The 16,863-nt window shown below is 44.4% G+C and overlaps 1 protein-coding gene across 5 annotated transcripts in view; it reads right to left on the bottom strand.

The window, feature by feature from the left end:
• The window catches only part of CACNA2D1 (calcium voltage-gated channel auxiliary subunit alpha2delta 1), a 1,329,605-nt gene that overhangs the window by 120,705 nt on the left and 1,192,037 nt on the right, over positions 1–16,863 (bottom strand). The window lies entirely within an intron of this gene.

The raw sequence follows: 16,863 nt of genomic DNA, 5'->3' as shown, positions 1-16,863 counted from the left end.
AGCAAACATTTAATGCAAATTATTGAAAATGCCTGAAAGATTTTTAGCAAAAAGGGCTATTTTTTTTAACACAGCTAATTTTCAAATTTGTGTTTTCATTTTTTTCCTATCCTTCTTCAAAATGTCATCACTTTATTATTTTTTCATCCACATAAGCATATAAGGTCTTGTTTTTGTAGGACAAATAGGAATTTGGAAAGACATGATTTACTTTACCACTTTATTCACTTTACTGGAAAATGATTAAAAAAAAATCCCAAGTGAGGTGAAATGGTAAAAAAATTCAATAACACGGTTGTTTTTTGTGTTTCGTATTCATCGGTGTTCATTTTGGTGTTCATCGGTGTTCATTGTACAGTAAAAAAAAATAGGCAAAATAATTCTCCAGGTCAGTACAACTACGGTGATAACAAATATACAGGGCTTTTTTTTTTACTATTTTAGCATCTGAAAAAAATCTGAACGTTGTAAAGAAAAAATTATGTTGCTATTTTGCATGACTCTTAACATTATTTTTCAGTCAATGAGGCTATCTAAGGGCTTTATTTGCGTGACAATCTGTCGTTTTTTGTATTTGTGCAGTATAAAGAAAATGATACAAAGTTCATGAATTATTTTAAAATTTTACATCTGAAAATTATGACTTGCATTTGTATTCAGCATCCTGTATTCTGATACCCCTAAATAATGAGTGACCAATTGCCTCCGTAAGTCACCTACTGTATTTTCCAGACTATAAGACGCACCGGACCATAAAAAGCACCCAAAATATTGGGGTGGAAAGTATCAGAAAAAAGATTTTTATAAGATGGGGGTCCGTCTTATTGTCTGAATTTAAGGTACCTTACCTGAGGGCAGGCGGTGGTAAAGCGGGGTCACAGGAGGCATGCATGGTCCCTTCCTCCCGGGGTATCCCAGCGGTGCAATGCTGCGGGTCCGGTGTTGGCGGTGAGGCAGAGCATGGAGCAGGGTCCCTTCCTGGTTTCTCGGCAGCCATCTTCCTGAAGCCACGTGTGCACAGATTGAGATCTCAGCAGCCCTCGGCTTCTGGAAAATGGCCACCAACATCTTAATCTGCGCACGCGCAGCCTCCAGCAGTCATTTTCCTAAAGCCGATGGCTGCTGAGATCTCAAGCCCAAAGCCTCAGGAAAATGGAGAGTGAGAGGTCAGCCGAGATCTCAATCCGTGCATGTGCCGCCTCCAACAGCCCATGGCTTCAGGAAGATGGCCACAGGGAAACCAATGATGCACTCCACCACAACACTGAGCCTCAGCATCGCCACACCTCTGCTGCCGCCAGTGCGATCAGACTATAAGATGCACCCCCCATTTTCCTCCCAAATTTTTTTTGGGGAAAAGTGCGTCTTATAGTCCAAAAATATGGTAATTAGTAAATTGAGTCCACCTGTGTGTAATTTATTTTCACCATAACTACAGCTGATCTGTGAAGGCCTCAAAAGTTTGTTTAAGGACATTAGGGATCAAGCAGCTTCATGAATACCAAGGAACACATCAGACAGGTCAGAGATAAAGTTGTGGAGAAAAGTAAAGTCGGGTTGGGTTCTAAAAATAGTACAAGGACTGAAAATCTCATGGAGCATTCTTCAATCAAAAAATGGAAGGAGTATGGCTCAACTGCATGGCATGCATGCATGACATGGCAGTCCACCTAAACTGACATCACAAGCAAGCAGAGCACTAATTAGAGAAGCAGCCAACAGGAAAACTATTAGTGGTATTGTCCACAAATCTGGCCTTTATGGAAAAGTGGCAAGAAGAAAGCCATTATTGAAAACAAGTCATAAAATATCCCTTTTGCAGTTTGAAAAATGCCATGCAGGAGAAACCGCTAGCATCTAGAACAAGGTTCTCCGGTCAGATGAAAGCACAATAGAACTTTTTAGGCTAAATGCAAAACCTTATGTATGGCAGAAAACTAGTACTGCACATCACCTTGAAAACAACATCCCCACCGTCAAACATGCTGATGGCAGCATCATTCTGTGGGATGCTTTTCCTCAGCTGGGATAGGAAAGCTGGCCAGATTTCATGGGAAGATGGATGGAGCTAAATACAGGGCAATCCTGGAGAAAAACCTATTAGTGGCTGCAAAAAAATTAACATTGAGGTGTAGATTCACCTTCTAGAAGGACCACAACCCTAAATATACAGAGATACAATGGAATGGTTTAGATCAAATCATATTGAATGGCCCAGTCAAATTTCAAAATTAAAACCTATTGAGAGTCTGTGGGCTTGAAAATTACTGTTCACAAATCCTTTTAATGCAATCTCACAGAGCTAGAGCTAGTTTACAAAGAAGAGTGGGCAAAAATGTCAGCATCTAGAAGTGCAAAGCTGGTAGAGACATACCCTAAAAGACTTGCAGCAGTAAGGGCAGTGAAAAGTGGTCCTACAAATTATTAACTCAGAGGGGCTGAATACAAATGCACATCATTTCCAGATTTATGTTTTTAAAATATTGACAAAACCAAGTATCATTTCCTTTAAACTTTGCAAATACTTGCTACTTTGTGTTAGTATATCACATAAAATCTTAATAAGATAGATTTTAATGGGTATTTCCATCTCCAGAATCCTATCACAATATGTAGTAGGTGTAATAGTAATAATTTTAGCAAAAACCTTGGTTTAGAAATGTAGCATAGTTCTCCTGATAAGCTATGTCACTTAACCCATGTAGGGCACTGCAGTAGCTTAGATATCCATGGTTACAACCACCAATATAGTGACAGATAGTTTAACTGTTAGTGGTCATAACTAGGGTTGAGCGAAACGGGTCGATCATTTTCAAAAGTCGCCGACTTTTGGCTAAGTCGGCGTCTCATGAAACCCGATCCGACCCCTGTGCTTGTCGGCCATGCGGTACGCGACTTTCGCGCCAAAGTCGCGTTTCAATGACGCGAAAAGCGCCATTTCTCAGCCAATGAAGGTGAACGCAGAGTGTGGGCAGCGTGATGACATAGGTCCTGGTCCCCACCATCTTAGAGAAGGGCATTGCAGTGATTGGCTTGCTGTCTGCGGCGTCACAGGGGCTATAAAGGGGCGTTCCCGCCGACCGCCATCTTACTGCTGCTGATCTGAGCTTAGGGAGAGGTTGCTGCCGCTTCGTCAGAAGCAGGGATAGCGTTAGGCAGGGTCCACTAACCACCAAACCGCTTGTGCTGTAGCGATTTCCACTGTCCAACACCACCTTCGGTGTGCAGGAACAGTGGAAGCTATTTTTTTTTTTTTTTCCTCAGCGCTGTAGCTCATTGGGCTGCCCTAGAATGCTCCGTGATAGCTGTATTGCTGTGTGTACGCCACTGTGGAAACCAACTGCTTTTTTCAAAGCACATATCCTCTTGTTCCTTTCTGCACAGCTATCTTTTTTGTTTGTCCACACTTTTTATTTAATTTGTGCATCAGTCCACTCCTATTGCTGCCTGCCATACCTGGCTTAGATTACTGCAGGGAGATAGTAATTGTAGGACAGTCCCTGTTTTTTTTTTTTTTTTTGTGGGAGATTAAGATTGGCATTTCTGCTACAGTGCCATCCCTGTGTGTGCCATCTCTCACTGAGTGGGCCATAGAAAGCCTATTTATTTTTTCCGTGATTTGTGTTCTAAATTCTACCTCAACACAAAAACACTACATCAATCAGTGGTAGAAAAATATTGGCCTCAGTCAGGGCTTGTGTGCCACTGCTGTGTGTGCTATCTCTCATTCAGTGGGCTATAGAAAGCCTATTTATTTATTTATTTTTTTTTCTTATTATTTGGTTTCTAAAGTCTCCCTGAAAAAAAAATAAAAATAAAAAAACAGTGGGAGAGTAATATTGCCCTTTCAGCTTGTGTGCCAGTCTTGACTCCTGGGTGTGCCACCTCTCTCTCATTCAGTGGGCCATAGAAAGGCTATTTATTTTTTTGGTTTTTTTAATATTATTTGGTTTCTAAAGTCTCCCTGAAAATAAAAGAAAAAAAACTTAAGAAAACAGTGGGAGAGTAATATTGCCCTTTCAGCTTGTGCGCCAGTCTTGACTCCTGGGTGTGCCACCTCTCTCTCTAATTCAGTGGGCCATAGAAAGCCTATTTATTTTTTTGGTTTTTAAAATATTATTTGGTTTCTAAAGTCTCCCTGAAAAAAAAAAAAACATAAAAAAACAGTGGGAGAGTAATATTGCCCTTTCAGCTTGTGTGCCAGTCTTGACTCCTGGGTGTGCCACCTCTCTCCCTCTCATTCAGTGGGCCATAGAAAGCCTATTTTTTTTTTTTTTTTAAATATTATTGGGTTTCTAAAGTCTCCCTTAAAAAACAAAAAATACATAAAAAAACAGTGGGAGAGTAATATTGCCCTTTCAGCTTGTGTGCCAGTCTTGACTCCTGGGTGTGCCACCTCTCTCATTCAGTGGGCCATAGAAAGCATTTTTTTTTTCCTTGATTTGTGTTCTAAAATCTACCTCAACACAAAAACACTACATCAATCAGTGGGAGAAAAATATTGGCCTCAGTCAGGGCTTGTGTGCCACTGCTGTGTGTGCTATCTCTCATTCAGTGGGCTATAGAAAGCCTATTTATTTATTTATTTTTTTCTTATTATTTGGTTTCTAAAGTCTCCCTGAAAAAAAAAAAAAAAAAAAAAACAGTGGGAGAGTAATATTGCCCTTTCAGCTTGTGTGCCAGTCTTGACTCCTGGGTGTGCCACCTCTCTCTCTCATTCAGTGGGCCATAGAAAGCCTATTTATTTTTTTGGTTTTTTTAATATTATTTGGTTTCTAAAGTCTCCCTGAAAAAAAAAAAAACATAAAAAAACAGTGGGAGAGTAATATTGCCCTTTCAGCTTGTGTGCCAGTCTTGACTCCTGGGTGTGCCACCTCTCTCATTCAGTGGGCCATAGAAAGCCTATTTATTTTTTTTAAAAAATATTATTGGGTTTCTAAAGTCTCCCTTAAAAAACAAAAAATACATAAAAAAACAGTGGGAGAGTAATATTGCCCTTTCAGCTTGTGTGCCAGTCTTGACTCCTGGGTGTGCCACCTCTCTCATTCAGTGGGCCATAGAAAGCCTATTTAATTTTTTAAAAAAATATTATTGGGTTTCTAAAGTCTCCCTTAAAAAACAAAAAATACATAAAAAAACAGTGGGAGAGTAATATTGCCCTTTCAGCTTGTGTGCCAGTCTTGACTCCTGGGTGTGCCACCTCTCTCTCTCATTCAGTGGGCCATAGAAAGCCTATTTATTTTTTTGGTTTTTTTAATATTATTTGGTTTCTAAAGTCTCCCTTAAAAAACAAAAAAAACATAAAAAAACAGTGGGAGAGTAATATTGCCCTTTCAGCTTGTGTGCCAGTCTTGACTCCTGGGTGTGCCACCTCTCTCATTCAGTGGGCCATAGAAAGCCTATTTATTTATTTTTTTAAATATTATTTGGTTTCTAAAGTCTCCCTGAAAAAAAACAAAACATAAAAAAACAGTGGGAGAGTAATATTGCCCTTTCAGCTTGTGTGCCAGTCTTGACTCCTGGGTGTGCCACCTCTCTCTCTCATTCAGTGGGCCATAGAAAGGCTATTTATTTTTTTGGTTTTTTTAATATTATTTGGTTTCTAAAGTCTCCCTGAAAACAAAAAAAACATAAAAAAACAGTGGGAGAGTAATATTGCCCTTTCAGCTTGTGTGCCAGTCTTGACTCCTGGGTGTGCCACCTCTCTCTCTCATTCAGTGGGCCATAGAAAGCATTTTTTTTTTCCCTTGATTTGTGTTCTAAAATCTACCTCAACACAAAAACACTACATCAATCAGTGGGAGAAAAATATTGGCCTCAGTCAGGGCTTGTGTGCCACTGCTGTGTGTGCTATCTCTCATTCAGTGGGCTATAGAAAGCCTATTTATTTATTTATTTTTTTCTTATTATTTGGTTTCTAAAGTCTCCCTGAAAAAAAAAAAACATAAAAAAACAGTGGGAGAGTAATATTGCCCTTTCAGCTTGTGTGCCAGTCTTGACTCCTGGGTGTGCCACCTCTCTCTCTCATTCAGTGGGCCATAGAAAGGCTATTTATTTTTTTGGTTTTTTTAATATTATTTGGTTTCTAAAGTCTCCCTTAAAAAACAAAAAATACATAAAAAAACAGTGGGAGAGTAATATTGCCCTTTCAGCTTGTGTGCCAGTCTTGACTCCTGGGTGTGCCACCTCTCTCTCTCATTCAGTGGGCCATAGAAAGCCTATTTATTTTTTTGTTTTTTTTAATATTATTTGGTTTCTAAAGTCTCCCTGAGAAAAAAAAATAAATAAATTAGGTGGGAGATTAATATTGACATTAGTGCTTGAGTGACAGTCCTGCGTGTGTGTCATCTCTGTGATTTTGTGCCACAGAAAACAGAGTGTGTAACATTGTGCCTGATTTTCCTTGTGGTCTCACCAACCTGTTAAGGGATATTGAAATCATACTGAAGTTATAGCTCACCGTGTAAGTTGTTTGACAGCAACAAATAAAGTTACTTTGGTTAAGATTTTAAAACAATGAGGAAGTCTGGTGCAAGAGGTCGTCGTGGGCGTTCATTGTCAGCTGGTAATGATGGTAGTGGTAGTGGAGCATCAGGTGGTCGTGGGGATAAAAATATTCCACCTAAGTCTGGAGCTGTGGAGCCAGTTTCGTCGTCAGGCTACACAAGGCCTCGAACGCTCTCTTTTCTGGGAGTAGGAAAACCGCTTTTAAAGGCGGAGCAGCAACAGCAAGTTTTGGCTTACATTGCAGACTCAGCCTCTAGCTCTTTTGCCTCCTCTTCCAAAACTGGTAAATGTAAAAGCAGCGCGTCGCTTGTGGATGTTCACGGTCAGGGACAAGTCGCTTCCTTCTCCTCCTCAGCAAAAACTACAACAAGAGAGAAGGATGCAGCAGGCGACACAACGGGTCACTCCATGGAGCTCTTTACACATACCGTCCCTGGCTTAGAAAGTGAAACATTTAACAGGCCATGCCCATTACAAGTAGATTCTGACATGGAGTGCACTGATGCACAGCCACAGCCAGAGTACTATGCTGCTCCTTTGACTCAGACCACCACATTGCCCTCTCAGGGTACAGATCCACAATCAGACCCTGATGAGACTATGTTGCCCCGCCACGAACGCTATACCACCGACCGACACAGTGACACAGACGAAGTTGCACACGAGCTCGAAGAGGAGGTAATAGATGACCCAGTTATTGACCCCGATTGGCAGCCATTGGGGGAACAGGGTGCAGGCGGCAGTAGTTCAGAAGCGGAGGTGGAGGAGGGGCCGCAGCAGGCATCAACATCGCAACAGGTTCCATCTGCCGGGCCCGTATCTGGCCCAAAACGCGTGTCAAAGCCAAAACCTGTTGGAGGACAGTGTGGCCATCCGGTTAAAGCTCAGTCTGCAATCCCTGAAAAGGGATCCGAGTCTAGGAAGAGTGCAGTCTGGCATTTTTTTAAACAACATCCAACTGATCAGCGCAAAGTCATCTGTCAAAAATGTTCAACTAGCTTAAGCAGAGGTCAGAATCTGAAAAGTCTAAATACTAGTTGCATGCATAGACACTTAACCACCATGCATTTTCAAGCCTGGACTAACTACCAAACGTCCCTTAAGGTTGTAGCACCCTCGGCCAATGAAGCTAGTCAGCAACGCAACATCCCTTCCGTCACTGTAAGGCCACCATTTTCCGCACCACCGGCAGTATCTGTGCAGGTTTCTTTGCCAGCCAAAAGCAGTCAGGGTCAGGGAACCACCAGTTTTGTAGGAGGAAATATTGCATCTAGGGCACCGGCGGAAACAATACCGTCTCCAACCGTCTCTCAGTCTGCCATGTACACCGGCACACCCGAAAGTTCCATGATCTCCAGCTCTCCAGTCCAGCTCACCCTACATGAGACTCTGGTTAGAAAAAGGAAGTACTTATCCTCGCATCCGCGTACACAGGGTTTTAACGCCCACATAGCTAGACTAATCTCGTTAGAGATGATGCCCTACCGGTTAGTTGAAAGCGAAGCTTTCAAAGCCCTGATGGAGTACGCTGAACCACGATACGAGCTACCCAGTCGACACTTTTTTTCCAGAAAAGCCATCCCAGCCCTGCACCAGCATGTTAAACAGCGCATCGTCCATGCACTCAGGCAATCTGTGAGTACAAAGGTGCACCTGACTACAGATGCATGGACCAGTAGGCATGGCCAGGGACGTTATGTGTCCATCACGGCACACTGGGTGAATGTGGTGGGTGCAGGGTCCACAGGCGACATCAATTTAGGGACAGTTGTGCCTAGCCCACGGTCTAGGAAACAGTTGGCTGTAGGCGTTCGCACCCCCTCCTCCTCCTCGTCCTCCTGCAGAAGCTACAGCTCTTCCACAGAACGCAGTCTGCCAACCACTCCATCGGCAGATGACACTGTTGCACACCAGTTGTCCCATTATGGGCCAGCTACTGCCAAGCGTCAGCAGGCTGTATTGGCTATGAAGTGTTTGGGCGACAACAGACACACCGCGGAAGTTCTGTCCGAGTTCTTGCAACAAGAAACGCAGTCGTGGCTGGGCACAGTAGATCTTGAGGCAGGCAAGGTAGTGAGTGATAACGGAAGGAATTTCATGGCTGCCATCTCCCTTTCCCAACTGAAACACATTCCTTGCCTGGCTCACACCTTAAACCTGGTGGTGCAGTGCTTATTGAAAACTTATCCTGGGTTCTCCGACCTGCTCCTCAAAGTGCGTGCACTTTGCTCACATATCCGACGTTCGCCTGTACACGCCAGCCGTATGCAGACCTATCAGCGGTCTTTGAAACTTCCCCAGCATCGCCTAATCATAGACGTTGCAACAAGGTGGAACTCAACACTGCACATGCTTCAGAGACTGTGCGAACAGAGGCGTGCTGTTATTTATTTGTGGGAGGATACACGGGCAGGCAGTAGGATGGCAGACATGGAGTTGTCAGGTGTGCAGTGGTCTAAGATACAAGACATGTGTCAAGTCCTTCAGTGTTTTGAGGAATGCACACGGCTGGTTAGTGCAGACAACGCCGTAATAAGCATGAGCATCCCCCTAATGCGTCTGCTGATGCAAAGTTTGACGCACATAAAGGAGCAGGCGTCTGCACCAGAGGAAGAGGAAAGCCTTGATGACAGTCAGCCATTGTCTGGTCAGGGCAGTGTACAGGACGAGGTAGCGGGCGAAGAGGAGGTGGAGGACGAGGAGGATGATGGGGATGAGTATATTTTTAATGCCGAACCTTTCCCGGGGGCACAGGAAATTGGTTGCGTGTCACGGCCGGGTTCTGGTTTTTTGAGGGACACAAGTGACGTAGATTTGCCTGCAACTGCCCCTCAACCAATCATAACCGGAGATTTGACAACTGGAACTTTGGCCCACATGACGGATTATGCCTTACGTATCCTAAAAAGGGACACACGCATTACGAAAATGATGAACGATGACGATTACTGGTTGGCCTGCCTCCTTGATCCACGCTATAAAGGCAAATTGCAAAATATTATGCCACATGAGAACTTGGAACTAATATTAGCAACCAAACAATCAACTCTTGTTGACCGTTTGCTTCAGGCATTCCCAGCACACAGCGCACGTGATCGTTCTCACACGAGCTCCAGGGGGCAGCAGACTAGGAGTGTTAGGGGTGCACACATCAGAAGTGGCGTTGGACAGAGGGGTTTTCTGACCAGGTTGTGGAGTGATTTTGCTATGACCGCAGACAGGACAGGTACTGCTGCATCAATTGAAAGTGACAGGAGACAACATTTGTCCAGTATGGTTACTAACTATTTTTCATCCCTTATCGATGTTCTCCCTCAACCGTCATTCCCATTTGATTACTGGGCCTCCAAATTAGACACCTGGCCAGAATTGGCAGAATATGCATTGCAGGAGCTTGCTTGCCAGGCAGCAAGTGTCCTATCAGAAAGAGTATTCAGTGCTGCAGGTTCAATATTAACCGAAAAAAGGACTCGTCTGGCTACCCAAAATGTTGACGATCTAACATTCATTAAAATGAACCACAACTGGATTTCGAAATCTTTTGCCCCACCTTGCCCGGCCGACACCTAGCTTTCCTATGAAAAGCTCTTGCCTGTGAATTACTTTTCTAATGTCTAATTTGCTGCAGCTGATTGTACAGCATACGACATGTTTACACCTCCCTAAATGGCAAAACTCCCCACACGGGGCCGTGGTATCGTGACTTGGCGCAAGCACCCGTGAGACTGCTGTTTGTCTGAAGAGGTGGGTGTGCTCGCTTTTGGTTGACGGCATTGCTACTGGGTCCCTCATAGTACAATGTAGTGTCTCTGGCGGTGGTGGTGCGCACCCAACGTCAGACACACCGTTGTAACATGAGGGGCCCTGGGGCGGTCCCGCCGGCCTCAAGAGAGTTCCCCCCTACCCCAGCTCAAAATGTGCTCTACCACGTGCAAAATTATGTCGCACAGCTCCACCAATCTTTAGTCTATTCGCTGACATCATTCAATGTCTGGCACTGACAATACAAATTTGTAGACATCTATGATGCAACTTAAAGTAGTCTGTGTCTGTGTCCTATATTGGCACCATTAAATAGTTACTGCCAAATTACTATGTCAGAAACTCAGTAGATGAGCCCACCCCTGTACCTAAGTATGCCACCATTTTTTTTGTTTTGGTTGTTTTGCGAGACATTAACATCTATTTATATTTTGGGAGCACTGGGACAGACACTCCTTGCACTACTCCTCCACTCACCACCAAGCTGCCTGTGTATCCATGTAACCGCTGTAAAGCTGCCATGAGCCTATTGTTTGTTATTTTAGGCCTTTGATAGCCTGTCTGCGGTCCCTACTTTAAATACTCCTCCACTCACCACCAAGCTGCCTGTGTATCCATGTAACCGATGTAAAACTGCCATGAGCCTATTGTTTGTTATTTTAGGCCTTTGATAGCCTGTCTGCGGTCCCTACTTTAAATACTCCTCCACTCACCACCAAGCTGCCTGTGTATCCATGTAACCGCTGTAAAGCTGCCATGAGCCTATTGTTTGTTATTTTAGGCCTTTGATAGCCTGTCTGCGGTCCCTACTTTAAATACTCCTCCACTCATCACCAGCTGCCTGCCCGTGTATCCATGTAACCGCTGTAAAACTGCCATGAGCCTATTGTTTGTTATTTTAGGCCTTTGATAGCCTGTCTGCGGTCCCTACTTTAAATACTCCTCCACTCACCACCAAGCTGCCTGTGTATCCATGTAACCGCTGTAAAGCTGCCATGAGCCTATTGTTTGTTATTTTAGGCCTTTGATAGCCTGTCTGCGGTCCCTACTTTAAATACTCCTCCACTCACCACCAAGCTGCCTGTGTATCCATGTAACCGCTGTAAAGCTGCCATGAGCCTATTGTTTGTTATTTTAGGCCTTTGATAGCCTGTCTGCGGTCCCTACTTTAAATACTCCTCCACTCATCACCAGCTGCCTGCCCGTGTATCCATGTAACCGCTGTAAAACTGCCATGAGCCTATTGTTTGTTATTTTAGGCCTTTGATAGCCTGTCTGCGGTCCCTACTTTAAATACTCCTCCACTCACCACCAAGCTGCCTGTGTATCCATGTAACCGATGTAAAACTGCCATGAGCCTATTGTTTGTTATTTTAGGCCTTTGATAGCCTGTCTGCGGTCCCTACTTTAAATACTCCTCCACTCATCACCAGCTGCCTGCCCGTGTATCCATGTAACCGCTGTAAAACTGCCATGAGCCTATTGTTTGTTATTTTAGGCCTTTGATAGCCTGTCTGCGGTCCCTACTTTAAATACTCCTCCACTCATCACCAGCTGCCTGCCCGTGTATCCATGTAACCGCTGTAAAGCTGCCATGAGCCTATTGTTTGTTATTTTAGGCCTTTGATAGCCTGTCTGCGGTCCCTACTTTAAATACTCCTCCACTCACCACCAAGCTGCCTGTGTATCCATGTAACCGATGTAAAACTGCCATGAGCCTATTGTTTGTTATTTTAGGCCTTTGATAGCCTGTCTGCGGTCCCTACTTTAAATACTCCTCCACTCACCACCAAGCTGCCTGTGTATCCATGTAACCGCTGTAAAGCTGCCATGAGCCTATTGTTTGTTATTTTAGGCCTTTGATAGCCTGTCTGCGGTCCCTACTTTAAATACTCCTCCACTCACCACCAAGCTGCCTGTGTATCCATGTAACCGCTGTAAAGCTGCCATGAGCCTATTGTTTGTTATTTTAGGCCTTTGATAGCCTGTCTGCGGTCCCTACTTTAAATACTCCTCCACTCACCACCAAGCTGCCTGTGTATCCATGTAACCGATGTAAAACTGCCATGAGCCTATTGTTTGTTATTTTAGGCCTTTGATAGCCTGTCTGCGGTCCCTACTTTAAATACTCCTCCACTCACCACCAAGCTGCCTGTGTATCCATGTAACCGCTGTAAAGCTGCCATGAGCCTATTGTTTGTTATTTTAGGCCTTTGATAGCCTGTCTGCGGTCCCTACTTTAAATACTCCTCCACTCATCACCAGCTGCCTGCCCGTGTATCCATGTAACCGCTGTAAAACTGCCATGAGCCTATTGTTTGTTATTTTAGGCCTTTGATAGCCTGTCTGCGGTCCCTACTTTAAATACTCCTCCACTCATCACCAGCTGCCTGCCCGTGTATCCATGTAACCGCTGTAAAACTGCCATGAGCCTATTGTTTGTTATTTTAGGCCTTTGATAGCCTGTCTGCGGTCCCTACTTTAAATACTCCTCCACTCACCACCAAGCTGCCTGTGTATCCATGTAACCGCTGTAAAGCTGCCATGAGCCTATTGTTTGTTATTTTAGGCCTTTGATAGCCTGTCTGCGGTCCCTACTTTAAATACTCCTCCACTGACCACCAAGCTGCCTGTGTATCCATGTAACCGATGTAAAACTGCCATGAGCCTATTGTTTGTTATTTTAGGCCTTTGATAGCCTGTCTGCGGTCCCTACTTTAAATACTCCTCCACTCACCACCAAGCTGCCTGTGTATCCATGTAACCGCTGTAAAGCTGCCATGAGCCTATTGTTTGTTATTTTAGGCCTTTGATAGCCTGTCTGCGGTCCCTACTTTAAATACTCCTCCACTCATCACCAGCTGCCTGCCCGTGTATCCATGTAACCGCTGTAAAACTGCCATGAGCCTATTGTTTGTTATTTTAGGCCTTTGATAGCCTGTCTGCGGTCCCTACTTTAAATACTCCTCCACTCATCACCAGCTGCCTGCCCGTGTATCCATGTAACCGCTGTAAAGCTGCCATGAGCCTATTGTTTGTTATTTTAGGCCTTTGATAGCCTGTCTGCGGTCCCTACTTTAAATACTCCTCCACTCATCACCAGCTGCCTGCCCGTGTATCCATGTAACCGCTGTAAAACTGCCATGAGCCTATTGTTTGTTATTTTAGGCCTTTGATAGCCTGTCTGCGGTCCCTACTTTAAATACTCCTCCACTCACCACCAAGCTGCCTGTGTATCCATGTAACCGCTGTAAAGCTGCCATGAGCCTATTGTTTGTTATTTTAGGCCTTTGATAGCCTGTCTGCGGTCCCTACTTTAAATACTCCTCCACTGACCACCAAGCTGCCTGTGTATCCATGTAACCGATGTAAAACTGCAGTATTTTGCTTATAAAAAAGAAAATACTGGAGAGATATCAAATGCAGACATTTTAACATTAAAAACAAAAACACATACAACAAAAAACTGGTACAGTACAAAAATTGGCCACCAGCTACAAAAACTTGCTCCTGCAAGTAGTTAACTGAAAGGTTTTTTTCCATTGAAAACACAGATATGGCATCCACCGAGTGTTGTCCTGTCGCGTCTTCTTTATATTATTGCCAAGAAGCTGCAACTGAATAAAGCTGAGCTTCTACCTTCTGCCTCTTACTAACTGCTGTTTTTTTAAAAAATTGGCTGTTCCGGCCTACTAAAGGTGTCTGTCTGCCCCTGCCTGGTGTTGTCCTCAACTGAATAAAGCTGAGCTTCAACCTTCAGTTCCAAATTACCATTTTTAAAAATGCAATTGGCTGTTCCGGCCTACTAAAGGTGAATGTCTGCCCCTGCCTGGTGTTGTCCTCAACTGAATAAAGCTGAGCTTCTACCTTCTGTTCCAAATTACCATTTTTAAAAATGCAATTGGCTGTTCCGGCCTACTAAAGGTGAATGTCTGCCCCTGCCTGGTGTTGTCCTCAACTGAATAAAGCTGAGCTTCTACCTTCTGTTCCAAATTACCATTTTTAAAAATGCCATTGGCTGTTCCGGCCTACTAAATGTGTCTGTCTGCCCCTGCCTGGTGTTGTCCTCAACTGAATAAAGCTGAGCTTCTACCTTCTGTTCCAAATTACCATTTTTAAAAATGCAATTGGCTGTTCCGGCCTACTAAAGGTGAATGTCTGCCCCTGCCTGGTGTTGTCCTCAACTGAATAAAGCTGAGCTTCAACCTTCAGTTCCAAATTACCATTTTTAAAAATGCAATTGGCTGTTCCGGCCTACTAAAGGTGTCTGTCTGCCCCTGCCTGGTGTTGTCCTCAACTGAATAAAGCTGAGCTTCTACCTTCTGCCTCTTACTAACTGCTGTTTTTTTAAAAAATTGGCTGTTCCGGCCTACTAAAGGTGTCTGTCTGCCCCTGCCTGGTGTTGTCCTCAACTGAACAAAGCTGAGCTTCCACATTCTGGCTTTCGCCCTATACTATCAGATATTAAACTGCATTTGGCCTACTAGTGTGGTTAGGCCCTTGAAACAGTGTCTGCTGCTCTTGGGTTTGCTACTCCACTGAACAAAGCAATGCCGCCTGTTTAGTCCTGTTACCAATTTTGAACTGCATTTAGCCTACTTTATTCTTTGGCCCTATATCTGTTTCCTCCTCATCCTGCCCATTGCCCAGCCACTGCTAGATGAGTCTGCTGGTACATTGACCTAGACCACTACATTCCCCTTATACTCTACACAGCCAGAATCTGACCCTGCTGAAAGTAAGGTTCCCCTTCCCGCATGTTATACCACCTTACACAGGGACAGAGAGGAAGGTGCAGATGAAAGTGCAGGTTCCTTCATCAGGTGGGGGGGCATACTCGTTGGCGATGTCACTGGCACAGGGCCCCTCAGAGTACGCAAAAGTGTCGCTGCTGGTGGGAGGCGCCCCCGCCATGCAAACACACATCGCTGTACTTTGAGGGGCCCTGTGCCAGTGCCAATGCGAACGAGTGGGCCCCCCCTGCTTGCTCAGGATCACAGCACTTGCAACGTTGAAATACTTACCTTTCCCTGCAACACCGCCGTGACGTAGTCCGCATTTCCTGGGCCCACGAAAAACTTGAGCCGGCCCTACTCCCCCCACAACTTTTGCCAAATGACCCCCAATTCCCTATGCCCAACTATTATTATAAAGTTAATTAAGATTGACAAGCTTCAGAAACAAGAATGGATGTTTTTGGCATTAAAATGGGCACTGTAGGTGTTTTCCTGGCCTCCACTCACTGCCGACTATGCTTCCCCATTGACTTGCATTGGGTTTCGTGTTTCGGTCGATCCCCGACTTTTAGCGATAATCGGCCGACTGCACTCGACTCGACTCTGGACAAAATCGGGTTTCACAAAACCCGACTCGATCTTAAAAAAATGAAAGTCGCTCAACTCTAGTCATAACCATGGATGCCAAAGCTACTGCAATGCTCTGCACATGGGGTAAGCGACATAGCAAATCAGAATACTACATTTCTAATTGGAGGTGTTTTTGAGATTGGGATAGCGACCTTGAAGATGAGAATAACCCTTTATGTTTATGGATATAACCTGAAAAAATATAGATATGTATGAATACTTTTTTAAAGCACTGTGTATTTCTGTCAAGGAGGCAGACTGAAGAGGTAAAAGGAAACCTGATGATAGATTCATGCTAACTGAACCATGGGCAGTATGGATGAGACAATGCTGCAGTGTGTTAGGGTTGGCGGAACACACCGAATATATATATATATATATATATATATATATATATATATATATATATATATATATATATATTTATATTTATATATGAGACAGTTGGTGCGTTTGCAACCTGGGGTCCACCGTGCAGGAGAGAAACCTGCTGCTAGTAATAGGCGGTACTATATGGCGGTATTAGCGAACTCTGTTACTTCACAGATTTGCTAGAATAACAAGATGCTGTGCCCTGTTAACCTCACAGAGGAACACAGCTACCAAACAGAGCAAAACTGTGGTCATGCAGTTAGAATAGCAGACAAACAACTCCTCACCAGAGGTGCCGGTATTCTAGGGGCTTATTTCAGCCAAGGCCCTGAATCCAAACATACAAACTCCTCACCGGAGGTGCTGGAATTCTAGGGGATTATTTCAGCCAAACCCTGACCACATACAAGCATGACCACACTGGCGCTGAGCTCTTTAACATTGGTTTGATACTAGCGCATGGCCGTGCAGCCATGCAAACCTTTTATAGTTTTAGCACTCAAGGTCCACTTAGTGGTCCAAAAGGAACTGCTTCAGGACCTGCGCATGTGACCCCCGACTTCCAATGTGAGGTTGTCCCGTGGGCATGCTCAGTATGGGAAAAGCGGGGCTTAGTCCCAGAAAGACCTGCTCGCTGCTGAGCATTGCTGGCTACAATGACAGAGCCTGGAAGGGCAGTAGTAACCAGTCATCCAGTATCTGCCTGAGCAAGATGCTGGGACTGACGTCTCCGCTGAGTAGGGTCCACTGCGGCTGGAGGAGAACGGGAGACCACAGCAGACATGGTTCGAGATTCCCCCTGTGCAGCGGCGGGAACTCGACACCTAACACAGTGTTATAGAGAAAACATTCTCTA

Source organism: Ranitomeya variabilis, chromosome 5 (assembly GCF_051348905.1).
Source record: "Ranitomeya variabilis isolate aRanVar5 chromosome 5, aRanVar5.hap1, whole genome shotgun sequence".
Classification (NCBI taxonomy): Eukaryota; Metazoa; Chordata; class Amphibia; order Anura; family Dendrobatidae; genus Ranitomeya; species Ranitomeya variabilis.
This window is presented reverse-complemented; position numbering and strand designations above follow the sequence as displayed.